Raw genomic sequence first — 21,391 nt, 5'->3', positions numbered from 1 at the left:
GGGGTGGGAAATTGAACAGGAAAAGGGGGGAATTTAATTATTTAAGGGACTAGAGAGGATTAAAAAGAAGGGGAAAATAAAGAAATAAAGAAATGTAACCAGACAATGAGAAGATTGTCCAAGTGCTCCATGTGATCCGATGCAAAACGGCCAAGAGGCCGTGCCAACGTCTGGCCCCTGTATATATAGACTCTGACCCCTCCTCCGAATTGGCAACAATCAAAACACCCCAGCAACCCAGTTTAACCATTTAAATGGTCGGGATTCAACTAAATTTGCCTAGTCACTGGAGGGTGGCCTGTTCCCAACCGCAACACGTGCTCTCTGCTAGGGAGAACACGCTATGCCGCTCTCTGAGATGCTGGAGAACCACTGGCAGAGGAAGGGCTGCAGTTCAGTGGTGCAGCATCCACTTGGCATGTGGAAAATCCCAGGTTCAATTCCTGAGATCTCCAAGTAGGGCTGGGAATGCCCCTTCCCTGAAACCTGTCACTTTCAAAAGTGCCACGTGATGTTTCTTTCTCTCTTCTGAGAAATCAGTCTTTTTAGAATGGCAGCAGCTACTCTCCAGAACCTCACAGCCTATTTATATTAGGCAGGTGCCTTCATTGTACTGTTTTAAGGTAAAGGTAAAGGGACCCCTGACCATTAGGTCCAGTCATGGCCGACTCTGGGGTTGCGGCGCTCATCTCGCTTTATTGGCCGAGGGAGCTGGCTTACAGCTTCTGGGCCATGTGGCCAGCATGACTAAGCCGCTTCTGGCAAACCAGAGCAGCACATGGAAACGCCGTTTACCTTCCTGCTAAATGTGTTTCTGTTTAGGTAAGCCTTCTCAGACACATAACCCTGCTGTGTACTTTTGTTTTTAGAAGTGTGGGTTTCAATATCTATGTTTTGATAATTTTCCCATGTCTACCATTTTAAAAAAATCTGTTTTTATTGATCTTTTGAATTAATATATTGTTTCATTTTATGTAAGCAGCTTTATAAAAAAAATGGTAGATACATTTTGCAAAATAAAAACCAATCACTCACAACTTAATAAAAGAGCCAACTCCACTACAAGTCCAACTACAGCAGGCATTGATAAATGAGGATATGTTCTGTATCTTTTGAGACATCTCCAGTTTCTTACTGTCACAAAACTGATAGTGCAAGAGACAGTCTACTGTACTGCCATGTTTAACACAGCAGTTCTTTGGCAATTTGTACATCTGTGAGTGGTTCAGTTCTACACCATCATCTCCTTTTTTTAGTATCATCAAAGACATGAATTAATATTGTCTATTTGGGGCACTCTTAATTTCAAATGCAGCTTTCGGGGGGGATTAATATCTTGTCATCTTCTGCTTTGGTTACTGTGTTTTCTGTGAGAAGAAGGGACTGTAATTTTAATGCCCAGCATAGACCATAAAGGACTATAAACATTTAATGGACCCATAAACATAGATTTTAACCTTTTAAGTATTCTACATTTTGATTGGCTATGTGGCTGTCTTCTTCCCTACAGGTTATCAAGACTAATAAACAGGAAAGTTGAAAGTGCTGAACAAATCAAAAGGCCAAAAGAAAGAGAGAGAGAGGATATATATATATAAAAAATCCTGAAAAGGTCAAAGTAGTACAGTTCACTATAATCTTCCTCAGAATATATGAAGCATTGCAATTTTGAGGCCCTTACTCCTCAGCTTGTAATAATGGCAGAAAAAAGACCCGGCCTTAGTGCGATCCATTTTTCAAGAAGCTGCTGTAAGGATGATGGCAATGATTTATTATTTTATTTCTCTAGAGCCCACCTTTCCGCAGTTTGTGATCAAGGCAATTTATGAAGCAAAATCTAAAAACAGGTAATCACCATTTCGGAAAGAACATTCCAAGAAGCAAGATGCCAAAAATCATTTAAGCAAAGGTCCCAGGAAAATAAAATGGTCTTTGCCTAGTACCTAACTGATGATGGCATTAATAGCCAAGAAGATATTTCTGCAGTGGGTGTTCCAGGGATGCACGAGGGCACCACAAAAATGGCCCTATCCACCTATATCTGCCTGCCTACCCCCTGAGGGTGAGAATCTTTCCAAGAGAACTTCTGATGAAGACCTAAATCAGGGGTGGGGATCCTGTGGACTCTCCAGATGTTGCTGGACTCTAACTCCCTTCAACCCCGGCCAGCATGCTCAATTGTCAAGGTTGATAGACTAGTCCTGCAAATTGGGCAGGGTGGGGGGCAGGATAGCTGGCTTTGATCTTGAACAGACAGCAGTGCCAGCATCCTTGGGCACATGCTGAAACCTATTTGGAGCTCCTCTTCCTTACGGCCATTGCCTTTTTGCATGATCTAAGTATGCAAGCAAGCATCAGCAGCAGAAGAAGAAGCAAGGAGAAGTGGCAGCAGCCTTGGTTTGTCCGCCTAACTCTTCCTTGGCAGAAATACACATTGAACCCAGAGGAAAGGACAGGTCAGGTGAGTGGGCAATGTGGCGACAGTGACGATCAGGAAGTAGACACAATCATCTTGCTCTTGTGTCCTCTTAAGCCTAGAGCTTGCATGGACAGGCAGGTAAAGGCACCCTGGTAAAAGGTAAAGGTAAAGGGACCCTTGACCATTAGGTCCAGTCGTGGCCGACTCTGGGGTTGCGGCGCTCATCTCGCTTTATTGGCTGAGGGAGCCGGCGTACAGCTTCCGGGTCATGTGGCCAGCATGACTAAGCCGCTTCTGGCGAACCAGAGCAGCGCACGGAAATGCCATTTACCTTCCTGCCAGAGCGGTACCTATTTATCTACTTGCACTTTGACATGCTTTCGAACTGCTAGGTTGGCAGGAGCAGGGACCGAGCAACGGGAGCTCACCCCATCGCGGGGATTTGAACTGCTAACCTTCTGATCGGCAAGTTCTAGGCTCTGTGGTTTAACCCAGGAGTCTATTTAGGCCTTGAGCAAAACTAGGACTTTGAACTGTATCCTGAACCCAACCGAAGGGCAGTTCAGGTCATTCAGTGGAGCCCTCATGACCACAAGGCCCTGTTTCCTGGCAAACTGGCTCTGTCAGGGGGCAGAGGTTATTTTTGGCTTTGGAATGTAACGTGCAGCTGAGCTGAAGGCTATCGATTTTATTTACAAAAACTACAAAGCATTACAATCATCTTACATCCCTCACTTTAGCTGATGGGAACCCTCTCAGCAAATGACATGACCTCTGGAACTTGGCTGTGATGCAGCCCTTTCCAGACCTAGCCTGCTTCAAGGAGCTGACAACCAAGGGTGTTTAAATGGCAGGTAGACAACACAGCAGATGCTTCCTATAACAGGTGCCACCATAGGACACTGCTAAGGCATTTCTAGAGATATAAATTCCCACATAGTACCACCCTGGCATATAACTAACTGTGGGATAATCATATTTTAAGGGGCAGGGGAAGATAGAAACAGAATTAACCACTTAAAGGCCCCAGAATGCAAATCTCTGGGCATGTCAAAAACATACTACCTAAAACTCCTCAAAATCACAATGGCATTGGTGGGGACCTCAGTGCTGGAAGCTGAATGTGGCATTCCAGCCCTCTAGATTTAGCTTAGAAACCAGCCTATCCACCGCCCCCAGGTCACACCACTCCATGATCCTGCTTTGTACCCTCCATAAGTATGTCTGGCTAGGATGTGTCCTCGAATTAGTTATAATGCCTCTTGCTTAACAGGATGGAGAATGGAGAGGTGACTGTGTGTGTTGAATCCACTGACTGACTGGAATATAGCTTACTCTTCAAAGGCTAAGAGTTACATCCATTGTTCTTCCCCTGCCCTTCATTAGAATGTAGCCCCTGGATGGTTGTCTATAAAGTAATATGGACCTCTCTGACTGCGAAAGATTCCTCACCCCTGCTCCAGAGTAACCTAAACTACAAACAAGTCCTAATGACATTCTAGATAGACAGGTAGGTGGGAAGAAGCCGCAAGAGAAGCAATTAGGAGGCATTTAATTCATCATCATGTCTATTTATTTATTTATTTATTTATTTATTTATTTATTTAAACATTATAAGAAACGAAATCACTATTCCCCCACTTTATATATAGGAGAGAATGGAGGGGGCAATAAATAAATAAACCTGCTAGATCTAAAATAGCAGAACTTGCAAAGTAGATAAATATTATTTCTACTCCTGAGTGCAGGAGTTCAACTCCTACATCATTAAGAAAACAAGCTGAAGACAGACTAATGCACTGACTTTGTGTCCTACGCGACTAATGATTATTTTGGAGAACAAGTATTTATTTCTTATACCTTTAAAGAACCCTAAAGCAATGGGGGTAATTATTGAGATTCAACATCCAGCAATTACGGGGGAGTGAAGATGGGAAGTAATAGAGATTGCACGTTACTCCCCCCCCCCCCATGGCAATCAACTATTTCTGTGCAATTTTCAACCTTCCATCTTTTATAACATTTGATGAGGGATCATACCAAGCCAGGAATGAGTTTAGAAATAAAGAATAGAGCCAAAAGGGTAATTAGAATTTACCAGCAACACCAGCTTATATTTCTGACAGGTCCTAAATATTGAGAAATGTTCCTTCCTTGACTCATCAAGGCGATGGTGGCTGGTGCCCTTTGGAACTGGTGTGGCAGAAGACAGAATAAATCAAAGGCAGGTGGAGCCGGAACCAATGACAAGCAGATCCAACTATTGCTTGTTTTGTCCCCATCCTCCTCCCTGCCAAGAACTAAAAGGGCAAGGCTGAGACAAAGGATGAGGAAGCCAGCTGTGGCCATGTCCTAGGCTGGTTGCTAGTAAGAAAGCAAACAGGTTGGGGCTGGTTGAGGGCAGACTGAGGTTGTCAGCCTCTAGTTCATCAGGGATGTTTACCAATCAACCTGGATCCAGAGAGGGACACCTTCTCTCATACACCATAACTTGAGATCTGATGACACCTGAGACACAGGTTTCTTCAGGGCAAGTGTTTAGAAACTTTAACCCTTCAGAGGTTGCTGAGCTACAATTCTCATCATTCCTAGTCATTGGCCATGATTCTTAGGATGGATGGGTGTTATAGTGCAGCAGCATCTTCAGGGCCGCAGGTTCTCCGTACCTGATAGGGGATGAAGGGTACTTGATGGGTGCTTACTGTGGAATTGGTGCTTCCCATGCATGCAAGCTTTTTGCAGCAACTATTCCACACAACATGGAAATGCCAACTCGTATTCCCACCCCTGTCCCTTTATGGCTGGAACAGGTCAGTCTGCAGAGCCTGAGACTCTTATGGTCAAGCCCCAGGTCGGGGGCACTGCAGGGGGTTACACTAAATGATTCTTGCGGTCCCTTCCAACTCTACAATTCTATGTGTCTATGATTCTGAAGATTATATAGGGGAAGTTTAATCTGGAGTACTGTGATATCACTTTAAACAGACATGGCTTCCCCCAAAAGAATTCTGGGAGCTGTTGTTTTTAAGGGTTCTGAGAGTTGCTAGGAAACTCCCATTGCCCTCACAGAGCTACAGTTATAGAGTCCCCCCCCCCTCCCGAACAGGAACTGATTGTTAAACCACCCTGGGAATTGTAGCTCTGCAATTCACAGGGTGGTTTAACAATCAGTCTCTCATTCAGAAGACTGATAACTGTAGCTTTGTGAGAGGAATAGGGACTCTCAGCACCCTTAACTAATGACAGTTCCTAGGATTCTTTGGGGAAGTTACACCTGTGTAAAATGGTCTATTTCTGCTTTAAATATACAGTGTGGAAGTGCCCCCAAACTGTTAATGCAGTTTAAGTCAATAGCATGAAAATGCCCTTTTTCTTTCCTCTTATTTTATCCTTCAAAGAGCACAGCATGGCATTACATCAGGGTTGGGGGACCTGTATTCCTCCGGATGTTGCTAGACATCAACTTCCACCAGTCCCAGCCAGCATGGCCAATGACCAGGGATGATGGGAGTTGTAGTCCAGTTAATTTCCCCCTCTAGAGACGTTGCTTAGGAAACAAATACCGGAGTGGTTGCTATCAACAATACACAGGTCTATCCTAAAATCTAAGGAGGTTTTCAGCAGGGCTGTAACTAGGGGGTGATGAGGTGGGCCCAGCCACGGGTGCAGGCGAGGGGGGAGCACAAAATGGGCTTTAAAATATGTCTATAAATAAAAATATTGATTATTGCCTCTTAGAAAAGGTTTTAAATAGAGGGTGAATTGAATGGGTGGAGGGGGGGGGTTGGAGGAGAGGTGGAAAGAAGAGCTAATTTGTCCATGGTTAGGGGGCGCAATCTGGATGGTACTGCCAGGGGTGCAAGATCACCTAGCTACGGCTCTGGTTTTCAGCTAAGTGCTTCTACTGGCACAAAGATCTCTACTTCTGCAATGGAATAACCCCCCTCCCCCATACTCTTCCTATGTGCCCCCACACCCTACCAAATCTGCTCTGGAGGGTTGGGGATAAATCTGTTGGGTACAAACTACCTTGCCTTCCTTCACTCAGCAGAGGGTAAGGTTGAGAGTAACAGACAGTCAGGGAAAACTATACTTTGTGGTTTCTTGCTAAACTCATATGTTCCACTCCTTCCTCTTCCCTGCTCTCCCTTGCATGAGGCATCCATGAGAAGTAGCTCCCACCATCTAAGCTTAGAATCTGAAGCCATCCTTGGAAATAGGAAGAAACTGTAAGTAAATAACGTCCACCACCCCCCTTAACAATGGGACCTTTGCATTTACTTGTTTAAGCAATGCTAGTGATGTGGGGATCAGACAGAACGGGTGGTGGGACTTGGGTGGCTTCAGCTTCAAAGCATTTTAACTCTGATATATATTACTATTTTTAAAAAAAAACACAAGGGTGGAGGGAGAGGAGAGAGAAAGGGGAAGTTTTATTGCACAACCTGTCCTTTGGCTAGCAGAAGCACTTCTCTGGATACCACCCACTGTACTTTAAAGGAGGGATGGGGAAACCTGAAGCTCTCCAGATGGTCCTAGACAACAATTCCCACCATCCCTGAATATTGGCCATATTGGCAAGGACTGATGGGAATTGTAGGCCAGCAACATCTGGGGTGGGTAAAGGTTAGCCACCACTGCTTAAAAGAGAAGACTGAAGACTCAGAAGAATGTCAGCGAAGTGCAGCAGAAGGCCTCCTTCCATCCGCGCCATAAAGCATCCATCAAAATCCAACCCACTCGTCATTTTTGGACCAAGTCCTATTTTTAGGCTGAAATCTGTTCTGAGATGTTAACAATGTGCATTGATTCCCTTCTTTTCCTTTCAGAAGTAGAGGCATGCTGCTTAAGGCATGGCTTTAATACAGACATGATTTCGCAACTCGTTTTACATATAATTGCTTTTGATATTTAAAAATAAATAAAATTAAAAACAGCTGAGCGACTGTGGTTCTCTCTGTGTGTGTGGTTTTTTAAAATTGGCTGCTGAACATTCACTATATTTTTTTATCCTACAATCACTCATAAGGATCTGCTGTGGCTATCATATATCCTAAAAGTGCAATTACTGTAGAGACTTTCTGGTCTATTGGCTGGAGAATGCTTGTGTAATGACTGTGGAATGGGTGGGTGGGTGAAGACCCCGATCCTGCAAAGATTCTAAAGATTCAATAACATTGTGACTGCTCTTGGGAGAATAAGTTTAGGCTGCAGCATCATACACTTCCACTATCAGGTCCAATGCTCAGAAAGAAATGAGAGTATTTTATCAATTTATTGTTGTTGTAATCACAGACCCTTCAAGTGTTCCTATTTTTCAGGGACACCCTGAATTTACAGAAGCCACCCCAGTTTTTTATTTGATCCTAGAAGTTCCCACTTTTCCTTAGGATGTCCCTATTTTTATTGGAGAAATGTTGGAGGGTATGGTAGGACATCTCTATTTTCATTGGAGAAATGTTGGAGCGTATGGAGTTATGTGACCCCTGAGCCAAGGAGAAAAGTAACCCTACAACCTTTAGAAGACATATGAGGGCAGCCCTATATAGTTTTATTCTGTTTTTATATGTGTTGGAAGCCGCCCAGAGTAGTATTATTATTATTATCATTATTATAGAATAGGATGTCCCTATTTTCTTTGGAGAAATGTTGGAGGATATGTAATTCTCATCCTCATCACATCAAGACTTTGTGCTTGGAGCAGATAAAAGGACTTGAGAGCTAACTTATGTCTGATGCATACCTTATGTCTTATGCATTTGAATGAGACTACTCTAAGCATAAGAAAGATTGCATTCTGCATTGCTTTTGAAGCTGTGCATCACCTTATTACTTTTTTTGAGGGGTTGTCTATAAATGAGTGTGTATATATATATATATATATGTATATATATATATATATCCTAATCCAACTTGCCTGGGAGTAAGCACCACTGAATTCAATAGGACTTTATTCTGAGAAAACATAGCTAGGAGTACACTGTAAGCCTAACTCCAACCTGATGTTGTTCTTGCTGCTGCTGCTGCTGCTGTTGTCATTCCACCCCTTCTGCAAACATATCCAAGGCAACTTAATATATTCAAAATCATACAAATGCATTCAAAGAAGCAAACCCTGCAACAAAATGTTGCAGTGTGGGGTGCTTCTATTCAGGATTCCAATCATTCCATTCATTTAACCCTCCCACCTGTGATTTCTCCCTGCTTCCCACCACATGACAGCACTCAGCCAGCCTCCTGCACTGACAATACATGCTCAGTCCTCATTAGACTCTTGCAGAGTTTGTTTCTTTTGCCGCATTATGTCTCCCCACCCTGCAAAATGTTTTGTTCTTCTCTTACCTTGGGCTTCCTGCAACCTTCAAGCATTCTGCTACTTCCCTCTGAAGCATGAAGAAGCTTTTTGGTTTCATGAGCCAGGTCCCTAGCAAGGCCACCCACCTGTCAATCAAGTGACACTACAAATTCATGAATATATGCAGGGGTGCCAACTTGAATCAAATATTGGGGGGGGGGGGGCAGAGAAGCCCCACTCTGCATAATCGTTCACATGATACAGTGCATGTACACCATTTGAATGGTAATGCCTATCAACTTTAGAGGGGCAGCCTCCTCAAATATTTTATTGGAGGGTGCAAACACCCCCTCAACCCCTAGGAGCTGGGTCCTATGAATGTACTGTATGAGTTTGCTCAAATCCTAACACTTCACTGAATGCAGAGGTTGGGTGGGGGGTCAGTCTGCCACCACAACTCATAACATGGCACTTTGATGTCCTGAATCTACTACAGTGGTACCTCAGGTTAAGTACTTAATTCATTCCGGAGGTCCGTTCTTAACCTGAAACTGTTCTTAACCTGAAGCACCACTTTAGCTAATGGGGCCTCCTGCTGCCGCTGCGCCACCGGAGCACGATTTCTGTTCTCACCCTGAAGCAAAGTTCTGAACCTGAAGCACTATTTCTGGGTTAGCAGAGTCTGTAACCTGAAGCGTATGTAACCTGAGGTACCACTGTACTTCAAGGTTTTCATTTTCCTTTTAGCAGTGTGTTGCTGTCTGAGAAGGGTTCCAAAGCCCAAAAAACCTAGCACATTTAGGTGCACAAAAAAGTTCCCTTCAAGGACCTTTATTTCACACCCGAATCAAGCTGGAGTCATCTCTCTTCACACCAGCTGGCACCAAAGAGTGTAGTGCGACATCAAACAGAAAGGAGAAACTGTATCTCTTTGCAAGCACTGCTCTTTGGATTGTGGGCAAATACAGTACACTGGATGCTCGGGTTGCAAACGTGATCTGTGTGGGATGCACGTTCACAATCAGCAGTGTTTGCAACCTGCAGCGGCGTGCCTGCGCATGCGCAGGTTGTGATTTAGCGCTTCTGCGCATGCACGACCGCCGAAACCCGGAAGTAACCCATTCCGGTACTTCCGGGTTTTGGCGGTCTGTAACCCAAAAAATGGGACGCGGGTGGCGCTGTGGGTAAAACCTCATTGCATGGTCAGTGGTTTGAATCCCTGCGGCGGGGTGAGCTCCCGTCGTTCAGTCCCAGCTCCTGCCCACCTAGCAGTTCGAAAGCACCCTTAAGTGCAAGTAGATAAATAGGTACCGCTTTATAGCGGGAAGGTAAACGGCGTTCCATGTGCTGCTCTGGTGCCGGTTCACCGGAGCAGCTTCGTCACGCTGGCCACATGACCCGGAAATGTCTGCGGACAGCGCTGGCTCCCGGCCTCTAGAGTGAGATGAGCGCACAACCCTAGAGTCTGTCAAGACTGGCCCGTACGGGCAGGGGTACCTTTACCTTTACCTTTACTAACCCAAAAAATGCAACCTGAAGCTTCTGTAACCCAAGGTATGACTGCATGCTTTGCATGCAGAAGGTCCCAGATTCTGAGACAACGCAGCAAAAGGACCCTTGTATGAAACACTGGATAGTTGCTCCCAATCCATGTGCACAATTCTGAGCTAGAGGGCTAGTTGGTCTGGGCGTCTTCCTGTGTCCCTAGTTTGAATTACATATTCCCTGTATATTTTTTTCTATGATCCGAACACTGTTTAGCAGTAGAGTGGCCACGTGTCCTACTTTACAGAGGGCAGCCATCTATAGGAAAGGCTGTCGTAAGGCTATCCAGCTAAAGGATTTTCTGGTCCAAGTCTGGGTTCAAAGATAAAAAACTGTGGGGGGGGGGAGGAAAAGGGGTCCAGAGGTTGCCCATCAACACTTTGCACCTGACCACCCATTTGAGCAGGACCACCAGTCACCTGATCACAGTTTTTCCCATGATGGTGAGATGCATTGCTTTTCTATCACAGAAGTTGTGGCTAACTCTGCATAAGTACATATAACACCATATGCAAATTTTATGCAAATCTGCTCTCCCTCCCTCCTTTTGACAATATGGAAATGGCTACCCTGTGTAGGAGGTTGCTTGAAACTAAAGCTACCTAAAGTTTTTGCACTGGTTTTTCGGGAGGGGCCATGTCCCAGCCTGGGATACTTTGCCACTGTAGGCAAGATGCCCTCCCCTGATGCTGATGCCCCCCTGAAGATTCAGACCTCCTTCTTGTTCCTACCATCATATCCCTGCTGGCTCCAGCCCCACTACCACAACTGCACCCTTGCCCATGGCTGAACCATAACATAGTAGCAGTGGTGAGGGTCCAGAATTAGCAGTGAGGGCAAGAGTGCTGTAGTGGCAGTGGCATGGGCAAAGCGGTTACAGGGCTGTCAGCAGTGCAGCAGGCTGTTAGTGCTGCAGTGGTGGGGTGGGGCAGTGGTTAGATCTGCCGCCTGAGGCAAATTGCTTCACCTCATCCCTTTGAAGCACCAGCCTTGTACTCGTTTTGTACATTTTAACCCATTGTTTCCTTCCCATTTCTAGCTGCCATTCTTGCTGCCATTAATAAGTAACCTATTAAATGTTTATATAATAACCATTCGTTGTCTCCACTGAACACACCAAACTCTTTTATGAATATACTCAACTTTGAGTGACAAGAAGGCAAAAACATCCATGAGTCCTTTATGGGGAATTAGTGACCATTCATTCAGCACATGATCAAGAATCTACAGGACTGGCTGTACCTGCCACATTCCATAATATGTGTTTATGCTAACATTTTCCTTCATTTTGAGACCAGCAACTTCTAGAATGTCCAGTGATTGTATGAATTTCGCTATTATTGTTTAGAACTGAGCTATGTCTTCAGGATGGGAGGGAGAGTGGAATGCTTTGTTTGTAATCTTTTTCTTTTCCATAATATAAAAAAAGAAAGAAAGAAAGAAAGAAAGAAAGAAAGAAAGAAAGAAAGAGGAAGGAAGGAGGGAAGAAAGGAAGGAAGGAAGAAGGAAGGAAGGAAGGAAAGGAATGAAGAAAGAGAGAGAGAGAGAGAGAGAGAGAGAGAGAGAGAGAGAGAGTGAGAGAGAGAGACTAAGGCAATCTGCAGACATTTCTTCAGAGAAAAGCAACTGTGATTTTTTCTGCTGCAAACTCACATGCATCTTTGCTCCCCAAAGGGAGCATTCTCTTCTTACCCTTGAGGCAAGTTGTCCAGTTTGTGGGTTTTCCTCTTCCAACACTTGCAGTTTATTTATTTTGCACTTCTTTAAAACTTTTGCATCTTCACACTTTTTAAAACCTGGTCCCAGAAGAGCTGAATGTGACCCCCTTGTGACAAACACAAAGGTCAACTAATCAGTATGGCGCTTCAAAGAGTGGGATGGTTTGGTGACTGATGCAAGAGCTGGCCAATCAACGCTGAGCAAATTTTGCTTCTGCTGAAAAATCAGAGCAGCACTCCTCTGAGCATGATCCAGGGACAAAAATGGTTTGTGTGCGCCAAAAATGCAGTGAGTGAGCTTTCACAGCAGCCTCACCACTAAAATTATGTACCTCAGTATTAGGAGCAGTTCTATCAATTTGTCCTCCAAATTTCCACATCACTTTCTGAATCTTGTTTAAAGTCGTTATGAACATTCATCAACATTTTAATACAGATTTCTTCTCATTTACACATTTTGTTTGCAATTTGCCTAATATACACATTTTTGCAAAGCCATGTTCCCCAATGTAATTTATTTTGATACACGATATTTGGCTGGAGAACTTCACTGAAAAATTTGAACAAATGCAAGTTTCAAAAGGGTGTGGCAGTGTTTTGGTTCATGTATTATTTTGGAATACATTCAGTTGGTAGGTTTGCTTTTAGATACTAACTGAATTGAATTTGTCCCCCGTCTCTGATCTGTGTGCAGCCTGTCAGTTTTTTCTGCATTCTGATAGGGCTGCATTGACCATACAGAGCAAGAGAGTAATGGAGCTACTTGAAGGGTATTTCACATAACCATTGCTAGGTTCATGCATTTTCTATTCATTATTCAAGGTCAAAACATTTCCAGGATGAATCCTACACCTGACTTTACCACTAGAGAAAGGGCCAATGCATGCTATATGAAATGTACTATTCCATATAACATGCCTGTTTCATAAAATAGCAGCTGTGGAGGGTGGGGAATCAAAGCCATGGCCGTAGCCATAGCCTGTGGAGTGGGGGTTGATCATTCCACCAATGGAATGAGTATTATATACTCATTTTGCTCAAGCAGCCTCTTGCTGCTATCGTAGTTCCCCTCTTAAGCAAATATTTCATTTATTACACTTCTTTAGGCAATTCATAAACCACTTAATGGAAGAACTTTCAAAGCAGCATACAAATAACATTGCGGATCAGGCACAGCTAGAAATCTGCAAAGCAATTAAAAAGCAAATATACACAAAACCTTAATTCATTAAAGCACAGGTAGAAACAGTAACACTTTTTAAACAAGTATATGTAATTCGGTTCTGTGGCTGGATAGTGCTGTCACTAGGATCAACTTTTTGTAAATGTGGAAGAAACATTATGTAGCACTTGTAAAAGTAGAAGCCGAAAAATACCGACAAGATGCTAAATGAGCATTACACATTATATCAGCTGTATTTTTTTTTTAAAAAAAGCTTTACCAAAAAACCAAATCTGTGAGCCAAGGCCAATGAAATATGCAATTATTAACAATGGTGTGTGGCTTCACAACAATAAGATGCAAAAATTGTGTGCAATTGCACTTCAATGTATTCTAAAATATCTGACTGTGCATACTAAATTTAACTACTCTGCAACAATGAAATAAAAAGATATTTCCAAAACAAAGGTGTCCTGCTCAGTGATAATTGTGCCAAGCAGATGTTCTCTGGGGGTGGGAAACAAAGTTCCATGGATTGAAAACTGCAAGTTCTGGGAATTGAAAACTGCAAGTTCCATGGATCAAAGCAGCTAGAGAACCATGTGTGGGACATGGCAATCTCATCAGTAAAGTGGTCCAAAGCCTATAGCAGCTTGGAGAATGCGGTTCGGGAGATTTCCATCGGGACAACAGTACAGGAGGGAGGGTTAGCCACCACCACACCCTTCTCCATGGCCCTAACCCTTCTATTTCAATTGCCATTTGTAAAAAGGATAAACAAAACCATACACAAGGAAAACAGGAAGCATCTGGTGTAAATGAAGAAATAGAAGAGTTAGTCTCAAATATGCAGAAGGGCATGGGTAGGCCTTGCAGAATACAGAGTCACCCTGTTTCTTGGGCCCTACAGTTAGGTAATCTCTGGACTGAGTTGTCTTATTCCCCCCCCCCCACACCCTTTAAATTGCAATGTGTATTATTTCAGTTTCTTTACAATATGGTTTGCCCTCTCCCTCATCCATTCTGTCAAGTGGGACTCTGGACATCTGCCCTAAATCCCAGCCTGGATATTACCACCACTTGAGCCAACCCTACATGCTCCTTTGTACATACTTATTTGCAAAGCCCTCTCAATCAGAAAGCTCTCTTAGTGTTGTACATAATAAAATTATCATTAAAGCACAGCTGAAACCTACAAAACTGTTGAAAACCCAAGCATACATAAAGTAAAGGTCTATAAAACGCAGGTGAAATCAGCAAGACTTTTAAATAACACATAACTGAATCACATTTACCGTATTTTTTGCACCATAACACTAACTTTTTTCCTCCTAGAAAGTAAGGGGAAATGTCTGTGCGTGTTATGGAGCGAATGCCTATGGATGGCGGGGGGATCTGCTGCAGTCGTGAGCAGAGGATCCATGGTTCCTCTTCCCTCCTCTGTGGCTCGCTTTGAAACAGCAAAGCAGGAGAAGAGCTGCTGAGGGGGAGGAGAGAGGGACAGGGAGCCTGCTTGCTTTAAAGGAGCAAAGCGGGAGAGGAGAGGAGCCTTCTCCGCTTATACCCCTCTTCTGCATTACTAGCAGCATCCTTCTCCACACACCCCTTGCGTGCTCCTTGTCTTTGAGCGCTTTTCCTTCCCTCCGCACCTAAAACGTGGTTACAAAGCACGGATCCACATAGATCCTCAGGATTTTTGCATTGGGCTACCCCAAACTCACCGTCAGATCACATGTCTGTGGCCACAGCATGAACCACAAAAATCATACAGCCACTGTTTCGTTATAATATTTTTTTTCTTGTTTTCCTCCTCTAAAAACTATGTGCGTGTTATGGTCGGGTGCGTGTTATAGAGCGAAAAATACGGTAATTTTAATTCTCTTTTCATCCCACTTGTTCACTATAGGTCTTTCTGATGTCGTCACCACTCCAACTTAAATGAAGTTGTTTGTGGGAATCATGAGAGAAAGTCAGAGAGAGTCCATCTGCAGCCTGAAAATACATCAGACCGATTATGGATTGGTTGCCTGTGGTCTTTTTTGGTGGATTGGCAGAAGAATGAAAAAAGAAAATACTCTTGTTTTGGAAACTGGGCATTGCTTCCCTAATGATGCATGTAAGATAGGTATGTTTTCAAATTAGGCTCTAGTTGAGTCTATGTTGGTAGCTACATTGATATCTATCCTAGTCCTGTTTTGTTATCAAAGTTTTGGGTTGAAATTCCACCTTTCATTGATTCAGAATTTCTTCCTAGTATCCATGAAACGCTACATCCTCTTTTTACCAAACATGAAGCTGCCCTGTGTTGCTGAAAGCATTTTACTGTGAGGTAAACTACTATGTATTGTTTATTGAGTCCGTCCCCCCCCCCCCCCGCCACCCGCATGTTCTCTTGAGCACGGGGAGTTTTTAATCAAGTTTTGTAGTCCCACACTGCTGTTTTAAAATCAATTGCTTTATGTTCCAAAATGGATTTACTCCTAGATGGAAAGGTCCTTGGAGACTACCTGGGAGCTCTGAGAAACTCTCCTTTATGTCGTTTTCAAAGCTTCTGTTTCTGATCCTCAAGCGAGGAAGCATCAGGCTGAGTTCCAACATAACATCTTCCATTGGCTCATTCCCACACACCCAAACTCTGCTTCTGCAGGAACACCCCCAAATAAATCAAATACAATATAACAATGGGCTTCCTGGAACCTGTTGGATGTAGTGCACGGACATGAAAGTGAAGTCTAGACCTGGAAGATGGAACTGAAGTCCCAGAGGAGCCCACAAGGCAAATTAGTGGCTCTGATCCAGCTGCTACAGTCACAGGCAACTACTCATGCACAACAGTCAATGGCTCCTATGTGCATAACATCCTATTTGCTTGAAAGAATGCATTTAGAGAGGGTGAGATGTCATACATTAAAGAGGACACCCCTCTCTTTGAATGCCTTTCTGGTCCAAGTCTAAAAATAAAGAATTATAAAAGGGGCAGAGCAAACAAGGGCCTTGAAAATGCTCATCAGCAGTGAGCAGCTGGACAGGAAACTGAGCAGGCGCACACAGGATTACCATATTATTATTATTATTATTATTATTATTATTATTAATTAACTTTGTATATTGCCCTTCATCTGTAGATCTCAGGGTGATTCACAACATAAAAACGATACCTGGTCACAGTCTTTCCTGCTATGGTGGGGTGCAACGTATTTCTATTTTAAAAATAGTAATTATTTATGAATTTACATCTATGCATATAAATTGGCACATGCAGATTTCATGCTTTGTATGTCTCCTTCTGTCCTCTCGTTTGGTGATACAGTTCCTCTTTCTGGCTTTATGCATAAGAGGCCACCCTAGACACAGCCAGTCGGTTCAACTGTAATGTGTCTTGACATGGGCAATGTACTTTAGAGGCTAGTTACATACATCTCTCTTGCTGGATCAAATCTTTATGATCAAATCAGTGCTAAGTATTCTGGTGGTACTCAGTACCGGCACTCTTTCTCCCCCACCCTCTTTCAAATCTTGCAATCTATTAGGATGGTGGTCAAGTTTTGTTGGGGAGTAGCAAACAGAGAGAGAGGGAAGAAAAACGGACTCCTCCTCCTCATCCCCCTACTCTAAGAAGTACACTCATGCATCCCAGTGGTGTTGGGGAGAAGTTTGGAGAAGTTTGAGAGAGAAGAAATGTAATTCTGGAAGGAGGGCAGGATGGATGCTGGTTTGGGGGCAGTTAGAGAGCCAGGAGGGTGGGGAAAGGACGAGAGGGAAGGGATTGGAGTCTCAATTATAAAGCATGGGCTTCTTGAAGAAAAGGGTGGGATATAAATGCAATAAATAAACTATTCTGCTCACCTGCTTAAGAAAGCTGGAGGGGCCAGCCAAATGGAGATTTCAGTCAACAAACCTGGCAGCCTGGCAACCAGAGATCTCCACGTGGTCACAAATTCGGGTTGCCATATGTCCTCTTTTCCCTGGACACACCCTCTTTTTCAGACTCAAAATTTCTCTCTGAGTGAATTTTCAATATACAGTGGTACCTCGAGTTACATACGCTTCAGGTTACAGATGCTTCAGGTTACAGACTCTGCTAACCCAGAAATAGTACCTCGGGTTAAGAACTTTGCTTCAGGATGAGAACAGAAATCGTGCGGCGGCAGCAAGAGGCCCCATTAGCTAAAGTGGTGCTTCAGGTTAAGAACAGTTTCAGGTTAAGAACGGACCTCTGGAACAAATTAAGTTCTTAACCCGAGGTACCACTGTAGAGCAAAATGTCTGGGTTTATGCAAATACACATACCACAAAGCTTCCAAAATATAAAGAGATGCTGCTCTGCACCTTTCCTCTTCTACTCTACTCCAGCTCCTTTCACGTGACTTGAGCTGGCCAATAGTTGGTTGTCACATGATGTAATCACCGTGTTGTTCTTCTCCCCTGTCACATGATCCATAGAGCCTGTGGCTGGGAGCCATAGAGGAATATGCCCAGGAGCTATGGTAACTGGGAGTGGGGGATGCCTAGGGCTTTGCCACCCTCCCCCTGTGGCTAACCAGCTCAGCAGGTGGAGTGAAGTAAGGTTGATCCAGCGCCCCTTTTTGTGACATCAAGAGCAGCAGTGGTGAGTGGGGGAACCGTTATTTTGTTCACTGACTGGTGGGTAGTTACTTTTGGCTAAAGCAGCCCAGTCAGAGTGGCTAACTCTGCACTTTATGTGGCTTTCATAATGGTAGCAAATACATGAAGCAGGAAAGAAAACATGCACCTTTATATGCTCAGGTCTGCATACATGTATGTAACACCAATGCACTGATAGTGAATGCAATTACTGTTGCAAGTGTGGAGCTGCTTTCAGTATCTGATGCAATTTGAAAGCAACCAAACACTGTGAGTTGGCTGAATATTTATAATATTTGCCTGTTCTGATCCTTATTGTTTTTTTGTTGGTGGAGTATATGTGTGGCATTATCATCATCATCATCATCATTATTATTATTAACTGTTATTATATACTCTAATGCTCTTCAAAATATGGCAACTCTATCACAACTGGACCCCTGCCAGTCTCAATATGTGCCTGGCACCTGAGGAATTTCAAACTCTGGATATAGGAGCAGGGGAGGCTTCGGCTGGCACATGACTTGACATGTACCTGTTTACAACACAGCTGAAACCAAGAGTAGAAATAGTTTACATTGTCCTAAGTGGCCATTTTATGCACACTTTACCCTGGTGTGTGAATTTTTGTACACATTATTTGGCTTGAGGAGTGCCTTGCAAAATTCAGAGAAGTGCAAATTGCAGAGGATTTCAACAGCTGCCTGTGTTTCAGTTAAAGCATTGTTTCAGAAAGTGAGATTTGATGGATTAATCCTTGAATGCAAACTAAATTGAATTTCTCTCCATCTGTACTAGGAGGAGTGGCTGGGTTTGGGGTGGGCGTGAATATGCCCTTAGAATCCTCTACCTATTTGCCTCACTTTGTCTTATTGCAAAGTGTGGGCCTGTGCGCCACCATGCTGATCACCTTTAAAAGAATAAGAAAGCCTGGACATTGGACATTTTTGCACCAAACAGTGAAAACATCTAGCTGAGAATGAACATTACTCCACCAGACAGAAAAAATGTCAGGCATAAAGCTTACTTCACATCTGGGGTCACCATTATGGTGAAGAGCCATTCAGTCCAGTTAAGGGACATAGTATTACGGGCGTCTTACCCATAGAGGCTAGTGACGTGCGGCGCCAGGGCACCATGTTCTGGAGGGTGCCAGGGAAGAGATGGAGGCTGGATGCAGCGCCTCCCGGCATCAGCTTGCCGCCCTCGCCCACCTCCGCCATGCAGCGCCAAAGCAGCGCCATGCCCAGAGCCTCCGTCTGCCATGGCCACTGCGGCACGAAGCAGCCAGCTGAGCTGGGAGGAACCGCGTCCAGCCTCCACTTCTTCCCTGCCGGAGGAGCCGCCCTCCAGCCGCTGCCCGCCTCCTCCAGCCCCGCTGGCAGCACTATCCTCCCTAAAAAAAAGGTGGACAACTCTGGGGAATGGGGGGGCGCAGGAGGGATCTTTGTACCATGGCGCCAGATATGCTTAAGACGGCCCTGCATAGTATTGGGCTTTGGCGGGTGTTAGCTGATCAGAATGGGATTCAGAGGACTGGCACTTTTCTGAAAGCAGTCAATCTATATTACATGCCATTGCAGAATTTAGGTTTCCATGACCTTGGAAACTTAATTTGCCTTTTTCCAGATCCATCCCTGATATGCATATTGGTGTTGCAAGCTGGTTAAAGAAATGTTGATTGATTCATCATATGGTATTTAACTGATTCACTGATTGCATTTGTAATTGTTGTTATTATTACCCTCCCTTCACCAGCAGGTTTGGGTTTTCTTTGTTTTCAGGTGCTGCACACCTAGGTGGCAAGAAGCTGCCTTCTGCTGAGTCAAACCATTGGTCCATCCAGCTCAGTATTGTCCAAACTGAACCCTACCTGGAGGGATTGAACCTGGGACAATTTGCATGCAAATCAGGTGCTCTAGCGCTGAGCTGTGGTAGGTGCCATGACAGAAGAGGTATTCTTCCTGTGTGTGAGGGAAGACAGAACACCTCCTTTAAGGAGCAGTTTCCAATCTGCAGTTTGTTGAAGAATCTAGTTTTAAAGTAATTAAAAACAAATCAAGTATTCCCTAATTAATTGGAGGAGGGCACATCTGTAGCCAGTATAGCATTTACCCAATTAATCTATATTATTAATAAATTAAATATTGCAGTGTGTGTGTGTGTGCGCACGCGCGTGCATATGTGTGTAAAAAATATGTTCATTTGATATATACTGTATGTATAGATGGCATAGTCTAGTAGAGGGATGGGAAGCATATGACCCTCCTGATGATGTTGGACTCCAACTTCCATCAGCCCCAGCTACCATAACCAGTGGCCAGGGTTTATGGGAACCAGAGCCCAGCAGCACCAGGAGGGCTACAGATTCTGCCAATCCTAACATAATTAGGGTTGCCATATTTCAAAAAGTGAGAATCCGAACACAAAAGTTGTTGAGCTATCCAGCCCTTGGGTCATTCACCATCTCTCAGGCAAACCTACCGTACTTTGTAGGGTTGCTATTTGGGATTAATTGAGGAGCTGGAGGGTCATATATGCCACACTGAGCTCCTTGGAGGAAAAAGGTGGGATATAAATGCAGTAAATAAATAAGATAAAATCCTAGTTCACACCTACATGCGGACCAGTTGTTGACCGTTCATCACGTGGTTCTTCAACGTTTGATTGTTTCCAAATGAATATGTGAACCACTTCCATTTCGAAATTAGATATAGTTCACATCAGGTGATATGGATGTTTCACCTGTGCTAATTCATCCATGATCTCATTTACAAATACAAATTATTGATCAGCGCTATTACAATCAGTGTGCCATGAACATGTTTGCGCACACAAACAGCTGGCCCAATGAGAGTTACAATAATCTGTACTTAACATTAGGTGGCAGGAAAGATTTTTCTTTTGCTCAGAGATGCAATGGCACAAAATAACTTTTATTTCTTTAAATGGATTTCCTTGTAGCTTCATTCTTCTAAAAAAAAAAAAGTTCTTTGTTTACATCTGCCTTTTATTGTATACATTTTGTCTTTCAGCAATTGAGAGTGGGGAATGAAAACAGAAGAAATCCTTCAGTTGCACAGCAACAAAAATGACAGAATATCAAATTTAAACTAAAAGGAATTGCTATTTGAAAACGACTTGGCTTTCAGCTTTCAAAAACAAAGAAAGACAAATAAACATCTATATTTCAATCCTTTGTATGGGTATTTGATAATAAAACCATAGATATAAAACAAATGCCCTTAAATGACACCATCTAGATGGTTTTAATATCACCTCCCATGTGTTCAGTTACAATATTTTAATTACACTGATAGATTTTTGTGCAATTTAAACTCTCTCTCTCTCTCGTGCTTAAAGAAGGAATGTGAGGTTGGGGACTGAATTTTTCCCCTCTTTTGGGAAAGAATAGTATTCTTTAAAAAAAATAGCACTAATTCTGCAATATAGAATTTCTTTGTGTGAAATGTGCTAGAAACATGTATACATGTATAAGGTTTGGGTAACTTATAAGCTAAGTACTCTGCAGAGAGAGGATCCTATAAAATCGGACCCTCCTTCTCATATCAGAGAGAGAGAGAGAGAGAGAGAGAGAGAGAGAGAGAGAGAGAAAGAAAGAAAGAAAATCACAACCAGATGATGAT

General features: G+C 43.5%; 1 long non-coding RNA gene across 1 annotated transcript; it reads left to right on the top strand.

Annotated features, from left to right (window-relative positions):
* Positions 1–15,026: 15,026 nt before the first annotated feature.
* Positions 15,027–21,391, top strand: LOC308468886. The gene is made up of 3 exons (XR_013981934.1): positions 15,027–15,255; positions 19,529–19,678; positions 20,780–21,391. It is a non-coding gene; the product is annotated as an uncharacterized lncRNA (long non-coding RNA).

The sequence above is a fragment of the Podarcis pityusensis genome (genome assembly GCF_964106645.2).
Source record: "Podarcis pityusensis genome assembly, chromosome: Z".
NCBI classification, from domain to species: domain Eukaryota; kingdom Metazoa; phylum Chordata; class Lepidosauria; order Squamata; family Lacertidae; genus Podarcis; species Podarcis pityusensis.
The sequence above is the reverse complement of the archived record's forward strand: the minus strand, read 5'-3'. Positions and strand labels throughout refer to the sequence as shown.